Genomic DNA, 15759 nt, shown 5'->3' on the forward strand with positions numbered 1-15759 from the left:
AAAAACAAACAACCCAATCCGAAAATGGGCAGAAGACCTAAATAGACATTTCTCCAAAGAAGACATACAGATGGCCAAGAAACGCATGAAAAGCTGCTCAACATCACTAATTATTAGAGAAACGCAAATCAAAACTACAGTGAGGTGTCACCTCACACGAGTTAGAAGGGGTGTCATCAGAAAATCTACAAACAACAAATGCTGGAGAGGGTGTGGAGAAAAGGGAACCCTCTTGCACTGTTGGTGGGAATGTAAATTGATACAGACACTATGGAGAACACTATGGAGTTTCCTTAAAAAAACTAAAAATAGAATTATCATATGACCCAGCAATCTCACTACTGGGCATATGCCCTGAGAAAACCATAATTCAAAAAGACACATGCACCCCAATGTTCATTGCAGCACTATTTACAATAGCCAGGTCATGGAAGCAACCTAAGTGCCCATCAACAGACGAATGGATAAAGAAGATGTGGCACATATATACAATGGAATATTACTCAGCCATAAAAAGGAATGAAATTGGGTCATTTGTTGAGACGTGGGTGGATCTAGAGACTGTCATACAGAGTGAAGTAAGTCAGAAAGAGAAAAATATCGTATATAAATGCATATATGTGGAACCTAGAAAAATGGTACAGGTGAACTGGTTTGCAGGGCAGAAACTGAGACACAGATGTAGAGAACAAATGTATGGACACCAAGGGGGGGAAAGTGGGTGGTGGTGGTGGTGGGATGAATTGGGCGATTGGGATTGACGTGTATACACTGATGTGTATAAAATGGATGACTAATAAGAACCTGCTGTATAAAAAAAAAAAAAGTTAACTAGAAGCAGTGGAAGCTAATTTGCTCTTCTGTAATCAATCACCCTGTACAGAAATCAAAAACACACCCTAGCAAGCCAGGAATGGCTAAGAGGAGATGCAAGGCTGGCAGGCAGGGAGGGGTCCCTATGGAGAGGATAGTTTTCTTTTGATGGGTTTAAAATAAAATGAATCTTAAGGGCATTTGGCATATGTGTGTGCATGCGTGTGTGCATGTGTGTGTGTGTGTGTGTGTGTGTGTGTGTGTGTGTTTGGGGGGCCCTATCTAAAGTGGTATCAATCTTTTCCAGACTTCTAAGCAGTCTCCAGCTTGCCCTGCTGTCCAGCCTCTTTTTTGATGCAGCAGGGGAAAAGATAACTTCAGGGAAGTCCTCTCTGTACTCCTCTCTCTGCTAAAGGTACCACAGAGGCAAGGAGCTTCCCCTTATCTCTGTCTTTAAGCTCATCACTGGATAGATTCTGTTTCCTCCTGAGCCTTAGTTTTCTTTCCTGTAGAATGGGGAGGCCCACATTCCTGGACAGAGGAAGGGAGCAGGGTTGCGACTAAAACTGGTGTAAGATAAACTCCAGGAGGACCTGGTGCTCTGGCTATCTCCATCTGGATCTTGTTGTTCCCATGGGGGTGGGAACAACAGCCTAAGCTAGTCTCAATCTAAAAAGCACCCTTTCAGGAACACCACGTGGTACAGTAGGCTGTCTCCAGCTGCCCTGTCTCACTGCTCAGAGATGTGCCCCCAACAAGCTCCTTTCCTTATTTGCTGTCTTTCCTTCCCTGTCCTTTCTTTCCTCTTTCTCCCTTCTCCCTCCAACTCTGTCTTTTACCCCTGTATCTAGCACAACCGTAGTTTTCAAATTGAAAGCCGAAATAGAGTCTGACAATGGTTCAGAGTATTTGAAATCTGGACATTTATGAGTATTCTAGAATGTATGATCTCTCTAACCACCCTTATTTATACTTTCTCCTTTGCTCTACTGCTTCTCTGGGCTGTAACTCCATTGCCATAAGACAATGAGTTGGGGTCAATGAGATGCCAAATTTCCAGATGTTTAGAAATGTCCAGATGGTATATTTAATTTTTACAGTTTCTCTTATTCTGGGCGCTTGGAGCCTTGTGGACACAATTCAGTAGAAACAAATAGATGAATAAATAAAGATAACCTCTATAACCCAAGCAGTGAGCTGTTTAGCATCTCGTTTTCAAAATCATTGGTAGATAGATGGGGATTTTTTCTTTCTGCTGGCATTGTTTGGGTGGTGTGCTATGCAGACGTCACATAAGCTGTCTCTGACCATGCTCTCTGGGGACCTTTCTAGAAAAGAGATTCTTCCAGTAGAAGAACAGTCTGAGGAAGAAACACCATGGCTCAGTTTTCTGGAGCCAAGGGGACTGTGTAATAATGAGTGGAGTCCCTCATCCAAATCCTTATCACATCATCCGTCCATCCACCCATCTACTCATCTACCCATTCATCCTTCCTTTCGTCCATCTATCCATCCATCCGTCCGTCCATCCAGCCACCCACTTCCTCACCTACCCGACCTGCTTTTCTTTCCTCCCTCCCTTCCTCCTTCCTGCCTTCCTTCCTTATTTTTCTCCTTCAAAACTATGTGCCTTGCACTGTGCTTGGTACTAGTCCTTGCCTGCTAGGACTCACAATGTACTGGGTGAGACAGATGTGCACACAGCTGTTAATACACAGTTGTAGAGCATGCACATTTTCCCCCAGATCCATCTCTGGACAATCCCATGTTCTCCCCCTGGCCTCACATTTCCCCTCCTCTCTATGGTGGGGAATTGTCTTCAGGAATTCGCAGAGTCCTAGAGAAGGGCTGCTCCTTTGTTAGCTAGCTCTCCTTCCCAACAAGTGCTGGTGGCTGGAAGAAGGAGCGATTTATACATAAAAGTTTGAATGGTGTCCTTTTCTCTCCTTTCCCTCTAGAGTTCCTAATTTATGTTTCTGCACAGAACAGCAGCCCTCCCATCAAAGAGCACAGCAAACCTCTGATGAAGCAAAGGACATTTCTTTCTTCTGAATGTCCTGCCCTTGCATCACCACCCCTCAGAGGGGGCAGATGGACTGGGAAACAGAGCCATTTATTTATTTCAGTTCTGGACGGAGTCTGGCCTGGTGGGAGAGTGTAACCAAGAGGAGAGAAAGCTTGTGGCTTTTGGAGCTTAATTAAACATATTTACAAAATCCAGGCTTGGCTAACTAGGGAAGCAGAGAGACAGAGGCTTTATTGCGTTATAAGATTAATAAACCAATTAAATAAAGACTGCAGCAGGCTGGCAGCCCCAATGGGGCAGGAGGCGAGTTTGACAGCTGCTCTTTTCTGATGATTGCCACACATTTTAGAAGAAAAGACAGCCTGGGCTTCCCACCTTCCATAAGAGAATACCCCAGGCTGTTGTCTTATCTAATCACTCACACTGCTAGTCAAGTTGTTTTCTAAGCCTGTAGGTCGAATGTCATGGTTAGCCAACTGGGAAAAAAGAAAACAAAAGCTATTTCTTCCCTTCTAATCCTTAAAAAAAAAAAAAAAAAAAAAAAAAAAAAAAAAAAAACACGAAGTGATCACCAAACCCAAGCAGCTCGAGTCCTGAACACTGCTTTTAAGGCCTCAAGTTGGAAAACATGAACTGCTTCCTAAGAGGCTACCCTGAGCCAAGCATCACACCAAGAACTTGAGCCTCCTCCTTTCAGCAACCATACAAGGAAGTACTGGTCTCCTTCCCATTTTACAGATAAAAAAAAAAAAACTTTTTTTCCCCCTCAAAACCAAAAAAAAAAAAAAAAAAAAAAAAAAAAAAAAAGCACCAGTATGAGATCATTTATTTCTCCCTGTGATGCACCATTCCTGGGAGCAGTGGAATGGGGTAGGCAGGAGAATTCTGGGAGAGGCAGGAGAATTCTGGGAGTGTCAGCAGGCAAACCACAGAGCAGTCTAGTCTTGCTTCCTTTCTGTCGGTGTTAGCGTGCTCCTCCACGGCTCAGGCTCCCTCAGGATCAAATCACTGTTTGGATTTTTGCATGTGTTATATTAGGTTTAAATGCCCCTCTCGCCCCCCACCCCACCAGCCATTGCCTTGGGCATAATTAGTGAAAGAAGGCACTTTTGCAAAGTCCAGTGAATACCCTTCCTTTCTGAAGCAACAAACCAAGTACCCCTATTCAGGGAGTGGCAGTGAGGAGTGAACCCCACACGCCTCTCTTTTCTGAAGACCTGTAGGCCCACCCCTTCATGTCTACTCCTGGCCTGGGGCCCAAACGCTCCCCGATTAAAACTGTGAGTGAGACTGTGGACAGACAGGTCCCTCCTGATGGGACGTGTCAGTTTGGAGCCCTCGCCTGCATTGATATCCAAGATCATGAAGAGTGTGAAGGGCTTCTTACCCGGGCTCAGCTGTGTGAGCCCTGCGTGTTTTGGGGGCCCCGGTGTTGCATCAGCTGCCTTGGCTTGGTTTTCACAGCTGTCAGACATGCTCTGATCAGGAGTCTGTAAAATGCTAATGGAGAGGGGCAAGTCTCAGGAAAGATTCTGGGCATTTTAGTTTTCTCATTTGAAAAAAAAAAAAGTGAGGGATAGTAATTATATAATTATGATAATTTTAAAAATCAATTATAATAAAAGAACTATTATAATAAAATCAATTCTGTCTGCTTTATGCAATTGACAAAGAAGCATGGTGAATAATGTATTTGGAGAATTCTAGGAAAATATGAATATCTATAGTTACCAGAAAGTGCTTGGATACTCTTCTGGAACAAAATACAGAAAGAATCAATCAATCAGACTGACCTCGGACTTACCAATTTCGATCTTCCCAAGTTGTCACATCTCAGAGCTTCATTTTAAGCAGGCATAACAATAATTGAGATCAAAGTGTGGACTTTGGCATCATAACCAGGCTTTCTCACTTACTAGTTGTTTAACTTTGAAAGATGTATTTGAGCCTTATTTTTCTCATCTGTAAAATGGGAATGATCATAATTCTTACCTCATAGGATTATTGTAAGGACTGATTACCATCATTCATATAAAGTTATAGCTTAGTATCTAGTACATAGTAAGTATTCAGCATAGTAATAATAATTATATATCATAACCTTAATTGTTTTTATTAATAAATGAGATTACGTATGTAAAGCATCCTGCACAGTATCTGGCACATAGCAGATGTTCAATAAATAAAGGTTCCCCACATTCTCTCCTTCCTAAACGAATGAACAAGACTATGCATTAAAAACCTGGCCCAACTGGGTTTCCTGTTGAACAGAAAGGCTGTTGTAACATTGAGTGGACAGAGACGGAGAGGGTCCCAAGCCTTCGATACCTCTGGTCCACAGGGTCACTGCTTTCTCTAGGAGAAAGAATGGCCCTTAAGGGATCAGGCAGAAAAAAAAGTTAGGAAATCATGACTCTGCAGGAAGCCTGGAACTGGCCTCTGTGGCCAGGACCCCTCCTCACCTCCAGGCTCAAAGACAGTGCCCTTCCATTTTGCTCATGTGCCTTCCAATGTATCCTAAAATCTATGTAGCACCTCAAACATCCTTAAGTAATTATTTACAATTTTCTACATACGTTGAAATCATTCCAGAAGATATGAAACTATGAAACTCTTTAAAAAGAAACTATCATCACTCATTAAATGCATTCAGTGGAATTTAAATACCATAGTGATTTGATATCCATCGTCGTCCATTTAAAAAGCCTGTGAGCAAACTGTTTCTTTAACACTGAGAACTTTTATTTCATTCTTTTTGTTAAACTTGTCTTTCTATTTTGTTTCTCCCAGAAATTTATTCTAATGTAGTATTTTTTATGTTTGATAATCCTTTATTGACCACTGAATATGCATTTCTGAAATAATGTTATGTATGTATTACGTAAAATGTATGTATCAGAAATTTTAAAAAAATATTTTAAATTCTGGTTAAAAAAGCACATAAGATCAGACTTGCTCTGCTCTGGCACCTGGAAGCACACGGGGAAGTCCTTCACCATAACTAAACTTTCTTTTTTTTATAGAAGGGATTTTTCTGCCAAATCTCCCCCCTCTTTTTTTTTTTTTTTTTTTGCGGTACGCAGGCCTCTCACTGTTGTGGCCTCTCCCGTCGCGGAGCACAGGCTCCGGACGCGCAGGCTCAGCGGCCATGGCTCACGGGCCCAGCCGCTCCGCGGCATGTGGGATCTTCCCGGACCGGGGCACGAACCCACGTCCCCTGCATTGGCAGGCGGACTCTCAACCACTGCGCCACCAGGGAAGCCCAACTAAACTTTCTTGAAATGAGGTTTGGAGGAATCTAGCAACTCAACTGGGTGCTATCTCTACTGCAAACCCAATGTTATCTGGCAACATCCAGTGACATGAAAATATGATGTTTCAGACCAATCTGCTTCATTCAGAAAGAGAAAACAAGATAAGGACGTGCTCTCACTCCCTCCCTCTGGGAGAACACCAGAATCACAACTAACTGCTGAACAATGATTGACAGGAAGACACCGGAAATCACCAAAAAAGACACCCCACGTCCAAAGACAAAGGAGAAGCCACAATGAGATGGTAGGAGGGATGCAATCACAATAAAATCAAATCCCATAACTGCCGGGTGGGTGACTCACAGACTGGAGAACACTTATACCACAGAAGTCCACCCACTGGAGTGAAGGTTCTGAGCCCCACGTCAGGCTTCCCAACCTGGGGGTCCAATAATGGGAGGAGGAATTCCTAGAGAATCAGACTTAGAAGCCTAGTGGGATTTGATTGAAGGACTTTGACAGGACTGAGGGAACAGAGACCACTCTTGGAGGGCACACACAAAGTAGTATGCACGTCGGGACCCAAGGGAAGGAGCAGTGACACCATAGGAGACTGAACCAGACCTACGTGCTAGTGTTGGAGAGTCTCCTGCAGAAGCGGGGGGTGGCTGTGTCTCACCATGAGGACAAGGACACTGGCAGCAGAACTTCTGGGAAGTACTCCTAACGTGAGCCATCCAAGAGTCAGCACTAGCCCCACCAAAGAGTCCGGTAGGCTCCAGTGTTGGGTTGCCTCAGGCCAAACAACCAACAGGGAGGGAATCCACAACCCCACATCAGCAGACAAGGGGATTAAAGTTTTACTGAGCTCTGCCAACCAAAACAACAGCCAGCTCTACCCACCACCAGTCCCTCCCATAAGGTAACTTGCACAAGCATCTTAGATAGCCACATCATCACAGGGCAGACAGCAGAAGCAAGAAGAACTACAATCCTGCAGCCTGTGGAACAAAAGCCACATTCACAGAAAGATAGACAAGATGAAAAGGCAGAGGACTATGTACCAGATGAAGGAAAAAGATAAAACCCCAGAAAAACAACTAAATGAAGTAGAGATAGGCAACTTTCCAGAAAAAGAATTCAGAATAATGATAGTGAAGATGATCCAGGACCTCAGAAAAAGAATGGAGGCAAATATCAAGAAGATGCAAGAAATGTTTTACAAAGATCAAGAAGAATTAAAGAACAAACAAACAGAGATGAACAATACAATAACTGAGGTGAAAACTACACTAGAAGGAATCAATAGCAGAATAACTGAGGCAGAAGAATGGATAAGTGACCTGCTCAATATTAAAAAAACAAACAACCCAATCCAAAAATGTGCAGAAGACCTAAATAGACATTTCTCCAAAGAAGACATACAGATGGCCAAGAAGCACAAGAAAAATTGCTCAACATCTCTAATTATTAGAGAAATGCAAATGAAAACTACAGTGAGGTATCACCTCACACCAGTTAGAATGGGCATCATCAGAAAATCTACAAACAACAAATGCTGGAGAGGGCGTGGAGAAGAAGGAACCCTCTTGCACTGTTGGTGGGAATGTGAATTGATACAGCCACTATGGAGAACAGTATGGAGGTTCCTTAAAAAATGAAAAATAGAATTACCATATGACCCAGCAATCCCACTACTGGGCATATACCCAGAGAAAACCATGATTCAAAAGAAAACATGCACCCCAGTGTTCATTGCAGCACTATTTACAATAGCCTGGTCATGGAAACAGCCTAAATGCCCATCCACAGGTGAATGGATAAAAAATATGTGGTACATATATACAAAGGAATATTACTCAGCCATAAAAAGGAACAAAATTAGGTCATTTGTTGAGATGTGGATGAATCCAGAGACTGTCATACAGAGTGAAGACGCATATATGTGGAACCTAGAAAAATGGTATAGATGAACCAGTTTGCAGGGTGGAAATTGAGATACAGATGTAGAGAACAAACATATAGACACCAAATAGGGAAAGCAGCGGCAGGTGGGGGTGGTGATGTGATGAATTGGGAGATTGGGATTGACATGTATACACTGATGTGTATAAAATGGATGACAAATAAGAACCTGCTGTATAAAAAAATAAATAAAATAGAATTCAGAAATTCAGAAATACCCCATAAAATTTATCATCTTAACCAATTTTAAGTAGTGTTAAGTGTATACACATTGTTATACATAATAAGAGTTTTAAATATTCAAATATTTTCATAAAGTTCTAAATGTTAAAATTACTTCTTAATGGGTGATCATTATAATTATTATCAGTGTACAAATAATCAAAACAAAATAAATATAGCATAAATTTTGTCAATACTAAATTAAATTGTAAAAAATTATTATGACTACATTTCTTAATGAGGTTAATGGGATTTTCCTAATTGGATAACAAATATTACTTATTGCTAGAGTGACAAAGGTTCTTCATCAATTCTATTCTTCTTTGAAAACTGTTTGTTTTGTTTTTTATAGATGTGAACACTGGCCGATCTTGCTAACATGAATAAGTTGATAGGAACAGGAGATGTTTTATTTTGATAACTTTGTTAATTATTTGAAATCTTTTTGGGTTAAATGCCCCAAACCACACAGTGACCTATCATCAAAAATTATTTTCTCCTTCAATTTTGTTGAAAGAGATAAAGCTTTCTAACGGATTTGTTATCCATAATTAGAACCATTCGCTTTCTCAATTTCTGGGAATATCCAAAAGATTTTCTAAAATTTATTCAATGACTATTAATTACATCTGTTATTTTTTTCACCTTGTCTTGTTCCATTTATTTAAAAAAAGATTGGAAAATTAAAACATTGTTAATTTTAATCCACTTTTCCCCATGCAGTTTGAAGAAATAAAATGCTTTTCTTTTATTACATGCTTTACCTTTTGGTTAAAACCTTAGAGCTCAGATTTAGTCCTTTCAGTTTATGGAAAATGCGTAATCTATTTAGCAAAGCCTGTTTTTCTTGTCAAGCTAGTCTGCTTGACAGACTTAGCTTTCTCTAAGAAAAAGTGTGACAAGTTTTTAATTCAAATCAACATTACAATACATTTTGGGGAATATTATGAAACCCACCATATGAAGGATTACTTCTAATCTTGTAAAAAAAGGTTCCTAAAAGCAAGATGAAGATCATGAAGAATATAATATAATTAATCTATTTCATGAAAAATTGTGGAAACAGGAATAAATCTACATGCTGTTTTTCATGAGTTTGTCATAATTCAATGTTATATGCCCAAAGTGAAGTTATTTATGAAACAAAAAGCATGATAAAAGCTGTGGCATTTTTTGAGTAAATGTGTATGTACTGAACTTTGGAATTAGCTTTTGGGAAAAATTAAATAAGAATCTTGTATGAAAACACAGAAGTAACTCCTTTAATTTCATTAGACATTGAGATAAATTCTCTAACACTTTAATGAGGGAGAAAGGTATACATTGCTTAAAATGAGTTTGTCCAGCAGCTAGCATTTAATTTTCTTTCTTGATTAATAGGAGGTGTAGGAGGGAAAATATTTAAACATTTTATAAGATGAAGTAGTCTCAGGATTGATTGTAATTGGAATACATATCTCACTATATTACTTGATAAAATAGATTTTAACAACCTACTGAATAATGCACACTGCATTCAAAAGAAATCACATAAAACTTTTATCTGTGGGTTATATCCAGTACAACTTAGGAACTTTAGGAGACCCTGAAAACATCTCAGTTGTGTTTAAAAGAATCAGTGTTACAAACCTCTGCTGGTGTGGCTGTTCGAAGGTTTTGTTGTTTTTTGCTGTTTGAGTTGTGGCTTACCCTAGGATTGAATATTGAGAAGAGTTGAAAAGAATTGTTCTTCTTTGATATGGAGGGAGAAGGAAAGCCATTTTTAGTCTTCATTATTCCTTACAATGTTGTCTTTTCTTCACTCCCCAGACCCTGTCAAAAGCAATGCATTCTTTGACAAGACTTGAGGAGTGCAGAGTTGCTGTCCTTACCCCAAAATGCCAACACACCCACCACCCATACTCCATAATACATCTGATTAAAGGCCACTTCTACTAGGGTCCATTACCTAGGATGTGGCTTTCTCTTACCTAAAGAATGGATGAAACAGGGAAGGAATGGAAGTCTTAAAAAGGGATTATTGTGCCTTAATTCATCAATAAGGAGACCCACACCAAAATAATATTTTTTTTTTTTTTTTTTCCAAAATAATATTTTTAATTTTCCTTTTTGTTTGGTGCCCTGAAGGATTTTACATCCTGAAGAGTACACCATAGTAGGCCTGGGAATGCGTGAAGGAAACCCCTTTCTTTTGTAAAGTTGGAGAAGCGTGATTAAAAAGGGGGGGAGTGAAAAAAGGGAACCCACGTGACACCAGGGAGCAGTGTATGTAGAATTTGAGTACCTGAAATTGATAGAATTAGCCACATCTGCGGACCCCTTGGAAAGTCCTCACGTATGGAATGTTCTTCTCCACCATCCACAAACACACACACACACACACTCTTACAAGCTTACATCCACTGTATACTCCCAAACACACTTTCACACACCTTCACACTTATACACACTCTTGCACTTGTACACATATAGACTCACAGACTCACACACACAGAAACATCCATACACACTCATGGTCACTCACACACTGCCTTACATACCCACACACATCTGCACACACCTACACTCACACACAGTACAGAGGTTGGTACTAGGCCCAGAGAGGTCTTTCATTTGCTTTAGGTCACACAGCGCAACTGTGTGCCCCAGTTTTAAGACTCCTTTTCTAAGACATCACCTATAACTCCCCTCACCCTGGCTACAAGTCCTGCTTTTCTTCTAGGAGAATGGGAGTGATCTGATTTTCTGTTGAGATGTACAGCCCCTTGCTCGGCTAGGATGGTAAGATTCCAGGTCTTGGCAAGTCCACCCTAATTCCCTGACTGCCCAGTGTTTTGTCAGCAAAGCTCTGCTTGCCCTGGGAATCAGTAGCGTTTCTGTCAGAGACAGTGCATCCGGGGAGATCTGTCCTAACAGAATAAAAGTCCAAGAATGTACCTAATTGATGATTGGTTCTGGCATTGGTTCGCTGGCTGGCAGCAAACAAGGATCATTATTGACGCACCCAGATACACTTGTGCTGCTTGTGGTCCTGCTTGTCCAGAGAGAAGCAGCATGGTTGCCCGAATGGAGATGGTCACCTTGGGATATGGTTCCATGCCTGTCCCAACTGTGCTGTGTGACCTGGAGCAAGTAAAACACCTCTCTGGACCTCCCACCAACCTCTACAATATGTGTGGGTGTAAGTATGTGTGAGTGTAAGTATGCAATGTAGGTGAGTGTATGAATGTGAGTGTGTGGATGTGTGTGTGAATTTGTGTGAGAGAGTTTGAGAACATATGGCATGCGTGCGTGTGTGTGTGTGTATGGGAGTATGTGAGTGTATGTATATTTCAGTGCAAGAGTATAAGTGTGAAGGTTTGTGAGAGTGTGTGAGTGTGTGTTTGTGTACATGAAGATGGTGTAGAAAGGGAGGGTGAGGCAAAAGGGAGTCTTTATTTTATTTATTCAAACATCTTTATTGGAGTATAATTGTTTTACAATGTTGTGTTAGTTTCTGCTGTATAACAAAGTGAACCAGCTATATGTATATATATATATCCCCATATCCCCTCCCTCTTGCGTCTCCCTCCCACCCTCGCTATCCCACCCCTCTAGGTGGTCAGAAAGCACCGAGCTGATCTCCCTGTGCTATGCGGCTGGTAGGGAATCTTTAAAGAAATCTTAAAGCATCTTAGTATCACCCAGTAATGAGGGAGGACACATGAGATTATTCTGCTTCCTTCAACAGATAACGATTTGTACATACAATATATGTTTGTTGCCAGGCTCAGCATTGGAGTTCAATGATAAACCAGAAAAAACGTGGTCCTTGTCCTCATGGAGCCTATGGTTTTGGATTCAGATTAGAACACAGGCTTTAGCACTTCTGTGTGAGTTACCACAGGGATTGTTAGGGACTGTAGAAGCACAGAGAAGGGCACCTGGATGCAGCTAGAGGCAGTGCCCTTCCTGCTGAGACCTGAATAGTGGGCACAGGGTCCTGGTGGAGTAGAAGCAGAATGCTCTGGACGGTGCTGTACAGTATGGTAGCCACTAGCCATATGTAGCTGTTGAGCACATGAAAACATGACGAGTGAAAACTGGCATGTGCTATAGGTGTAAAATACACACCAGGTTTTGAAGACTTAGTATGAAAAAGGATGTAAATTATCTCAATATTTTATTATCCTAATTACATGTTAAATGATAACATTTTGCATAGACTGAATTAAACAAAATATATTATTAATGATAAGTTCACCTGTTTCTTTCTACTTTTATTTCAATGTGGCTACTAGAAAATTTAAGATGGCATAAGTGACTTGAGTTCTTCTGGCATTTTTCTACTGGCCAGCGCTGCTCTAGGCAACAAGTATGGTCTGTGCAGAGGCTCAGAGGTTCTGTGGTCTGTGCAGAGATTCAAGGGGTTTGGAGAACTGGAAGAGATTTCTCATTGCTCAGCTGGTGAGAATGGGAGAGGTCGTGGGGTGGCAACATGAAGGGTCCAGTGAGCCCCTTAGAAGTATCACTGAAGGGCACTTCCCTGGCGGTCCAGTGGTTAAGACTCTGTGCTTCCACTGCAGGGGGCACAGATTTGGTCCCTGGCTGGGGAACTAAGATCCTGCATGCCCCGAGGTGCAGCCAAAAATTTAAAAAAGCATCACTGAAAGCAACAGGAAGGATTTTATGGAGGGACATGCCTTGAGCAGATTGACGTGCTTTAGAAATTCTCTTCTGGCTTCTTCATGGAAAATGGAATAAGAAGTAGAGGCAAAACTGAAAGCAGGAAGACCACACAGAAGGTTCTAACAGTGATCAGTTGAGAGAAGCCAGTGGCTGGGCTTGGGTGTTCCCAGGGTGGATGGAGAGAAGGGAGCCATCGATATGAGTACATCTATTACAGACACAGAATCATTTCAGCAAAGAACGCTACAAGAACCAAAGTCTTCAGCTTTTGCATCTGATAGTCATGGAATCCTCAAACCACAGACTGACAGGGCAGGAAGGTAGCTTGGAAGTTATCTAGGCATTCTTCTTTAAAGCTTCTGATAGAATGAATTGTTTAATCCCAAACCTGAAGAACTTTACAACAGGTAGGTGCTTTGCTTCCTGGGCTGGAGAGAGGAGATTTTCTTCCTTAGGGAGGTTTGTCAAAGCAGCAGCAGCTTGAGTGCCTCTTGGGAACAGGCTACAAAATCCATTAAGCCAGTCTTGCCTGAATCTCTAACAGGTGGCTCTGGAGGCTGCTGTCCCCCAGAACATCTGGGCCTGGCACTAAGTTCTCTTTCTGCAGAGGTCAGAGCTTTGGCAGATCTTTGGGAATTGATGGGTGCCTATTAAGACTGGCTCCCTGGTGCTGCCCATGCCTCCAGCCCACAGACCCTCAAGAATTTGATGCCCTGATGTAGAAAATCATCCAGTAATGGACTACTTGGCAGCTATCCTTAACAGTCTCCCAACTGGTTCCCCCTCTGATGATCTTGTTCACTGCCCCCAGCCTCTTTAATAAATAAAGAGTCTTTATTTGTGATGCTGAAATCCAGTTATTTTCCTCCCCTGCCTCAAAATCTTCCAAGAGCCCCATGTTCCATAGATGGAGGCTCAGCACTCCTTAACAGGCTCCTCAAGGCTCTCTACAGTCTGGCCCTCTTCCTCTCCCACCTCATCTCCTATCATTATTTCCAAGTCTCTAACCCTCTAATGATGCTGACCACCTGCTAGTCTCAGAACACACCACATCTTGACTCATGCTGTTTTTACCTGCTGTCAGCTTCCCGCTTTCTCCCCTTAGATGAGTCTGTACATTTTTCAAGCTCATAAAAAACTATTGCCTTGTTCTTGAAGCCTTCTCTTCTGTCTCTCATTGTAATTCATCCCAGGCCCCTCTGCCCTTCCACATATAATTCTGTTGAGCACCTGTGCCAGCCAACTTTGTGTTCTCATTTCTTGTTTACATGTTTTCCTTCCCCACCATGCCGTGAATTCCTTATAGGCAGGGACTCTGCTTTCTTTGTGTTTGTAACCTAGGGATGTATAGTAAATACTGGCTGAGTGCCTTCTTGGGGGCTTTAGGATTGATAGTATTTTACTTTTAGTCTTCCATAGGAGCCTGCCTGGCACAGTCATGGCAACCTGGGGGAGGCAGGGCTGGGACCAGAGTGAGTGAGGAGTCTAGGGTGCAAAATGTAAGAAGACACTTACTCTCAGGTGCCCACCCTGCACTTGTCTTACCCCGGATGTGAGTGTTTCCTAGGTGCCTTCCTTGCCTCACACTAGCCAGAGCTCTGGCAGGAGGGAGGGATCAGAGAAGTCTTGGGATCTAGAATGAGTCCATCTACAGGGACAGGCCAGATTCCAGAGTCCAGTTCCTCCTCTCACACTAACATGTGGAGCTGTCTGGATAAGCCCATGTCCAAGGGGCACAGAACTCCCAGCATGATTCCAGAGCCCACTGGCACCCAGTGAGTGACAGGGTCCCAACAGATGGAAAGGTCTAGGGAATCTGGAATGGCTGATGTTTGGAACACTCCAGAGATAGGCAGGAGGTTAGCCCTCACCTGCAGCCTCTCTAAAGAGAGCAAGGTACCAGCCTGTGGGCTGAGGCATGGAGCCAGGTAACAGTCTTAAGATATAGAGCCAGTAAAAGCATGTAGACCAGCAGGGTCCCTAGGTAGTAGGGTTGGATCAGGTCCTACAGGGACTTGAGGTACTAAGCTAATTAATTAGAACTGATGAGTGGCACCATATTTCTATGGGCCAGGCTCAGTGAGGTTGGATTAGGTAGAAGGCACAGGAAGAATTACATCATGGTGGGAGTGGGGACAGTGAGGATAGTCAGCCTATGTACTGAGAGCACTATGCCCTGTGTGTGATGGCACCAAAGGAGAGTGGGGGTGTCACATGAGGCCCAGCCCTCAACTCTGGAGCTCTAGAGCCATCTCTGAGGGTGTCGAAGACTTCAGGTCAACCTGAAGAAAGGAGAGATAGAGGGAAGGAGAGAGGGTGAGGCAGAGGCTGTTTAAATATGGCCCAAGACACATCAGGGTTGTTTTTGGGATGAAGGCAGAGCTTTCATGAAGAGCAGCCAATAGGTCCAGTTACAGGGCTCTAGCAGTGGTCCTCTAATGCCAGGTCATGGACTAGCTGAGTCAGAAAACTCAGAGAAGCGTGTTATAAGTATAGTTTAATGGGCTTCAAACATGGGAGATACAGGTTCAGTAGGTCTAGAGTTCATTTTAAATGAGCTCTCAGGGTGAGATGCAGCCTGATTCGGGAGCCACTAGCTGGGAGCTGAGTTGAAGGAGGCAAAGAGGTTGGCAGTTTATTTGGAGTTAGTCTCACATTTTCCTTTAGGCCTCCTTTAAGCTGTGAAACTCTCCAATAAGTGTACCACTGATATGTAAACCAGAATATTAAGGGCAAAATTCTAAGACACACTAAATGTTTCCAGCTGTTGTACTTCTCTTTCCTCTGTATCACCCCCTTCAGATGTCCTGA

The sequence above is a fragment of the Neophocaena asiaeorientalis genome, unplaced genomic scaffold (assembly GCF_003031525.2).
Source record: "Neophocaena asiaeorientalis asiaeorientalis breed wild unplaced genomic scaffold, Neophocaena_asiaeorientalis_V1.1 scaffold67, whole genome shotgun sequence".
NCBI classification, from domain to species: Eukaryota; Metazoa; Chordata; class Mammalia; order Artiodactyla; family Phocoenidae; genus Neophocaena; species Neophocaena asiaeorientalis.